The sequence below is a fragment of the Centruroides vittatus genome, unplaced genomic scaffold (genome assembly GCF_030686945.1).
Source record: "Centruroides vittatus isolate TY-2023 unplaced genomic scaffold, ASM3068694v2 contig_804, whole genome shotgun sequence".
Classification (NCBI taxonomy): Eukaryota; Metazoa; Arthropoda; class Arachnida; order Scorpiones; family Buthidae; genus Centruroides; species Centruroides vittatus.
Genome location: NW_027122522.1, coordinates 23,247 through 29,568, shown reverse-complemented (window position 1 = coordinate 29,568; position 6,322 = coordinate 23,247). Strand labels below are relative to the sequence as shown.

Here is a 6,322-nt window from a genome sequence, read left to right as displayed (position 1 = left end):
TATCTGATAGGGCCCCCATCGGGGGCCTTCAAATATCATCTGATTTTTGAAAATAGGCTGGGAACGGGGGCTTGCTCCCTCCCGGCCACGGGTTGCCCGAGTATTGCACTACATCTCGGGAAAGCCCACCCCTTTTGGGGTAAATAAATAAGAAAAATTAGAAACAGACACAAATTAAGAAGAGAAAGAATTATTTCTCAAGTTAATTTTTGTCAAGCTGATAAGAACAGAGTCGAAATATTTTTATGAAAAATATTTTTACACTCCCTGTATTTTATTTGATGTGGCAGAATCGAACAAATAATACTACATGGCGACAAGTAGTCACTGTGCAGCGAATAAGAAGTAAACATTAAACAACGAGGAAGCAGAAAAATTATTTCCCAAAAATTCGAAAAAACCAATTTTTTCGAGAATTTCCATATGCAAAAAATCGAAACTGGAATCGGCTGTTTTCGTACAATACATACACACGCTTGGAACTTTTTCGGAAGGGGGAAACAATTATATACTCGAACTTGCGTCAGTATCACGATTACGCACCGGGACGAATGCCGGGGGCGTTTTCCTCCCTCTGGCTACTGATGGTCGAAAGGATTATTTGGCACCTATCTACACTTTTAAATGCGCTATCCAGTTACTTCCTGAAGCTTTTATCATCTCACTATTATCCTCCTGACGTGATTTTCTGCGCAAAAACTGCTCCGTACGAAATGACGTCACAATTGAGGACATAGGAAATGAAAAAGACGTCTCCACACTTGGCGCGTCGGCACTTTTGATCTGTTTTTTATCGCTTCTCGGCCTTATGGCTAAGATCAAATGTGTAGTATCTGTTCTTATCAGCTTGATATCTGATAGGGCCCCCATCGGGGGCCTTCAAATATCATCTGATTTTTGAAAATAGGCTGGGAACGGGGGCTTGCTCCCTCCCGGCCACGGGTTGCCCGAGTATTGCACTACATCTCGGGAAAGCCCACCCCTTTTGGGGTAAATAAATAAGAAAAATTAGAAACAGACACAAATTAAGAAGAGAAAGAATTATTTCTCAAGTTAATTTTTGTCAAGCTGATAAGAACAGAGTCGAAATATTTTTATGAAAAATATTTTTACACTCCCTGTATTTTATTTGATGTGGCAGAATCGAACAAATAATACTACATGGCGACAAGTAGTCACTGTGCAGCGAATAAGAAGTAAACATTAAACAACGAGGAAGCAGAAAAATTATTTCCCAAAAATTCGAAAAAACCAATTTTTTCGAGAATTTCCATATGCAAAAAATCGAAACTGGAATCGGCTGTTTTCGTACAATACATACACACGCTTGGAACTTTTTCGGAAGGGGGAAACAATTATATACTCGAACTTGCGTCAGTATCACGATTACGCACCGGGACGAATGCCGGGGGCGTTTTCCTCCCTCTGGCTACTGATGGTCGAAAGGATTATTTGGCACCTATCTACACTTTTAAATGCGCTATCCAGTTACTTCCTGAAGCTTTTATCATCTCACTATTATCCTCCTGACGTGATTTTCTGCGCAAAAACTGCTCCGTACGAAATGACGTCACAATTGAGGACATAGGAAATGAAAAAGACGTCTCCACACTTGGCGCGTCGGCACTTTTGATCTGTTTTTTATCGCTTCTCGGCCTTATGGCTAAGATCAAATGTGTAGTATCTGTTCTTATCAGCTTGATATCTGATAGGGCCCCCATCGGGGGCCTTCAAATATCATCTGATTTTTGAAAATAGGCTGGGAACGGGGGCTTGCTCCCTCCCGGCCACGGGTTGCCCGAGTATTGCACTACATCTCGGGAAAGCCCACCCCTTTTGGGGTAAATAAATAAGAAAAATTAGAAACAGACACAAATTAAGAAGAGAAAGAATTATTTCTCAAGTTAATTTTTGTCAAGCTGATAAGAACAGAGTCGAAATATTTTTATGAAAAATATTTTTACACTCCCTGTATTTTATTTGATGTGGCAGAATCGAACAAATAATACTACATGGCGACAAGTAGTCACTGTGCAGCGAATAAGAAGTAAACATTAAACAACGAGGAAGCAGAAAAATTATTTCCCAAAAATTCGAAAAAACCAATTTTTTCGAGAATTTCCATATGCAAAAAATCGAAACTGGAATCGGCTGTTTTCGTACAATACATACACACGCTTGGAACTTTTTCGGAAGGGGGAAACAATTATATACTCGAACTTGCGTCAGTATCACGATTACGCACCGGGACGAATGCCGGGGGCGTTTTCCTCCCTCTGGCTACTGATGGTCGAAAGGATTATTTGGCACCTATCTACACTTTTAAATGCGCTATCCAGTTACTTCCTGAAGCTTTTATCATCTCACTATTATCCTCCTGACGTGATTTTCTGCGCAAAAACTGCTCCGTACGAAATGACGTCACAATTGAGGACATAGGAAATGAAAAAGACGTCTCCACACTTGGCGCGTCGGCACTTTTGATCTGTTTTTTATCGCTTCTCGGCCTTATGGCTAAGATCAAATGTGTAGTATCTGTTCTTATCAGCTTGATATCTGATAGGGCCCCCATCGGGGGCCTTCAAATATCATCTGATTTTTGAAAATAGGCTGGGAACGGGGGCTTGCTCCCTCCCGGCCACGGGTTGCCCGAGTATTGCACTACATCTCGGGAAAGCCCACCCCTTTTGGGGTAAATAAATAAGAAAAATTAGAAACAGACACAAATTAAGAAGAGAAAGAATTATTTCTCAAGTTAATTTTTGTCAAGCTGATAAGAACAGAGTCGAAATATTTTTATGAAAAATATTTTTACACTCCCTGTATTTTATTTGATGTGGCAGAATCGAACAAATAATACTACATGGCGACAAGTAGTCACTGTGCAGCGAATAAGAAGTAAACATTAAACAACGAGGAAGCAGAAAAATTATTTCCCAAAAATTCGAAAAAACCAATTTTTTCGAGAATTTCCATATGCAAAAAATCGAAACTGGAATCGGCTGTTTTCGTACAATACATACACACGCTTGGAACTTTTTCGGAAGGGGGAAACAATTATATACTCGAACTTGCGTCAGTATCACGATTACGCACCGGGACGAATGCCGGGGGCGTTTTCCTCCCTCTGGCTACTGATGGTCGAAAGGATTATTTGGCACCTATCTACACTTTTAAATGCGCTATCCAGTTACTTCCTGAAGCTTTTATCATCTCACTATTATCCTCCTGACGTGATTTTCTGCGCAAAAACTGCTCCGTACGAAATGACGTCACAATTGAGGACATAGGAAATGAAAAAGACGTCTCCACACTTGGCGCGTCGGCACTTTTGATCTGTTTTTTATCGCTTCTCGGCCTTATGGCTAAGATCAAATGTGTAGTATCTGTTCTTATCAGCTTGATATCTGATAGGGCCCCCATCGGGGGCCTTCAAATATCATCTGATTTTTGAAAATAGGCTGGGAACGGGGGCTTGCTCCCTCCCGGCCACGGGTTGCCCGAGTATTGCACTACATCTCGGGAAAGCCCACCCCTTTTGGGGTAAATAAATAAGAAAAATTAGAAACAGACACAAATTAAGAAGAGAAAGAATTATTTCTCAAGTTAATTTTTGTCAAGCTGATAAGAACAGAGTCGAAATATTTTTATGAAAAATATTTTTACACTCCCTGTATTTTATTTGATGTGGCAGAATCGAACAAATAATACTACATGGCGACAAGTAGTCACTGTGCAGCGAATAAGAAGTAAACATTAAACAACGAGGAAGCAGAAAAATTATTTCCCAAAAATTCGAAAAAACCAATTTTTTCGAGAATTTCCATATGCAAAAAATCGAAACTGGAATCGGCTGTTTTCGTACAATACATACACACGCTTGGAACTTTTTCGGAAGGGGGAAACAATTATATACTCGAACTTGCGTCAGTATCACGATTACGCACCGGGACGAATGCCGGGGGCGTTTTCCTCCCTCTGGCTACTGATGGTCGAAAGGATTATTTGGCACCTATCTACACTTTTAAATGCGCTATCCAGTTACTTCCTGAAGCTTTTATCATCTCACTATTATCCTCCTGACGTGATTTTCTGCGCAAAAACTGCTCCGTACGAAATGACGTCACAATTGAGGACATAGGAAATGAAAAAGACGTCTCCACACTTGGCGCGTCGGCACTTTTGATCTGTTTTTTATCGCTTCTCGGCCTTATGGCTAAGATCAAATGTGTAGTATCTGTTCTTATCAGCTTGATATCTGATAGGGCCCCCATCGGGGGCCTTCAAATATCATCTGATTTTTGAAAATAGGCTGGGAACGGGGGCTTGCTCCCTCCCGGCCACGGGTTGCCCGAGTATTGCACTACATCTCGGGAAAGCCCACCCCTTTTGGGGTAAATAAATAAGAAAAATTAGAAACAGACACAAATTAAGAAGAGAAAGAATTATTTCTCAAGTTAATTTTTGTCAAGCTGATAAGAACAGAGTCGAAATATTTTTATGAAAAATATTTTTACACTCCCTGTATTTTATTTGATGTGGCAGAATCGAACAAATAATACTACATGGCGACAAGTAGTCACTGTGCAGCGAATAAGAAGTAAACATTAAACAACGAGGAAGCAGAAAAATTATTTCCCAAAAATTCGAAAAAACCAATTTTTTCGAGAATTTCCATATGCAAAAAATCGAAACTGGAATCGGCTGTTTTCGTACAATACATACACACGCTTGGAACTTTTTCGGAAGGGGGAAACAATTATATACTCGAACTTGCGTCAGTATCACGATTACGCACCGGGACGAATGCCGGGGGCGTTTTCCTCCCTCTGGCTACTGATGGTCGAAAGGATTATTTGGCACCTATCTACACTTTTAAATGCGCTATCCAGTTACTTCCTGAAGCTTTTATCATCTCACTATTATCCTCCTGACGTGATTTTCTGCGCAAAAACTGCTCCGTACGAAATGACGTCACAATTGAGGACATAGGAAATGAAAAAGACGTCTCCACACTTGGCGCGTCGGCACTTTTGATCTGTTTTTTATCGCTTCTCGGCCTTATGGCTAAGATCAAATGTGTAGTATCTGTTCTTATCAGCTTGATATCTGATAGGGCCCCCATCGGGGGCCTTCAAATATCATCTGATTTTTGAAAATAGGCTGGGAACGGGGGCTTGCTCCCTCCCGGCCACGGGTTGCCCGAGTATTGCACTACATCTCGGGAAAGCCCACCCCTTTTGGGGTAAATAAATAAGAAAAATTAGAAACAGACACAAATTAAGAAGAGAAAGAATTATTTCTCAAGTTAATTTTTGTCAAGCTGATAAGAACAGAGTCGAAATATTTTTATGAAAAATATTTTTACACTCCCTGTATTTTATTTGATGTGGCAGAATCGAACAAATAATACTACATGGCGACAAGTAGTCACTGTGCAGCGAATAAGAAGTAAACATTAAACAACGAGGAAGCAGAAAAATTATTTCCCAAAAATTCGAAAAAACCAATTTTTTCGAGAATTTCCATATGCAAAAAATCGAAACTGGAATCGGCTGTTTTCGTACAATACATACACACGCTTGGAACTTTTTCGGAAGGGGGAAACAATTATATACTCGAACTTGCGTCAGTATCACGATTACGCACCGGGACGAATGCCGGGGGCGTTTTCCTCCCTCTGGCTACTGATGGTCGAAAGGATTATTTGGCACCTATCTACACTTTTAAATGCGCTATCCAGTTACTTCCTGAAGCTTTTATCATCTCACTATTATCCTCCTGACGTGATTTTCTGCGCAAAAACTGCTCCGTACGAAATGACGTCACAATTGAGGACATAGGAAATGAAAAAGACGTCTCCACACTTGGCGCGTCGGCACTTTTGATCTGTTTTTTATCGCTTCTCGGCCTTATGGCTAAGATCAAATGTGTAGTATCTGTTCTTATCAGCTTGATATCTGATAGGGCCCCCATCGGGGGCCTTCAAATATCATCTGATTTTTGAAAATAGGCTGGGAACGGGGGCTTGCTCCCTCCCGGCCACGGGTTGCCCGAGTATTGCACTACATCTCGGGAAAGCCCACCCCTTTTGGGGTAAATAAATAAGAAAAATTAGAAACAGACACAAATTAAGAAGAGAAAGAATTATTTCTCAAGTTAATTTTTGTCAAGCTGATAAGAACAGAGTCGAAATATTTTTATGAAAAATATTTTTACACTCCCTGTATTTTATTTGATGTGGCAGAATCGAACAAATAATACTACATGGCGACAAGTAGTCACTGTGCAGCGAATAAGAAGTAAACATTAAACAACGAGG

At 40.5% G+C, this 6,322-nt stretch overlaps 7 non-coding genes and 1 pseudogene across 7 annotated transcripts; all 8 read left to right on the top strand.

The window, feature by feature from the left end:
• On the top strand, positions 1-134 carry LOC136982072 (U2 spliceosomal RNA; annotated as a pseudogene; the record flags this gene model as incomplete).
• A 658-nt stretch (positions 135-792) lies between these two features.
• Positions 793-985, top strand: LOC136982066 (U2 spliceosomal RNA). The gene has a single exon (XR_010881839.1). It is a non-coding gene; the product is annotated as a U2 spliceosomal RNA (small nuclear RNA).
• Positions 986-1,643: 658 nt separating this feature from the next.
• LOC136982065 (U2 spliceosomal RNA) lies at positions 1,644-1,836 on the top strand. The gene has a single exon (XR_010881838.1). It is a non-coding gene; the product is annotated as a U2 spliceosomal RNA (small nuclear RNA).
• Positions 1,837-2,494: 658 nt separating this feature from the next.
• Positions 2,495-2,687, top strand: LOC136982063 (U2 spliceosomal RNA). The gene has a single exon (XR_010881836.1). It is a non-coding gene; the product is annotated as a U2 spliceosomal RNA (small nuclear RNA).
• A 658-nt stretch (positions 2,688-3,345) lies between these two features.
• Positions 3,346-3,538, top strand: LOC136982062 (U2 spliceosomal RNA). Its single transcript, XR_010881835.1, has one exon. It is a non-coding gene; the product is annotated as a U2 spliceosomal RNA (small nuclear RNA).
• Positions 3,539-4,196: 658 nt separating this feature from the next.
• LOC136982061 (U2 spliceosomal RNA) lies at positions 4,197-4,389 on the top strand. Its single transcript, XR_010881834.1, has one exon. It is a non-coding gene; the product is annotated as a U2 spliceosomal RNA (small nuclear RNA).
• Positions 4,390-5,047: 658 nt separating this feature from the next.
• Positions 5,048-5,240, top strand: LOC136982060 (U2 spliceosomal RNA). The gene has a single exon (XR_010881833.1). It is a non-coding gene; the product is annotated as a U2 spliceosomal RNA (small nuclear RNA).
• A 658-nt stretch (positions 5,241-5,898) lies between these two features.
• On the top strand, positions 5,899-6,091 carry LOC136982059 (U2 spliceosomal RNA). Its single transcript, XR_010881832.1, has one exon. It is a non-coding gene; the product is annotated as a U2 spliceosomal RNA (small nuclear RNA).
• Positions 6,092-6,322: the final 231 nt, after the last annotated feature.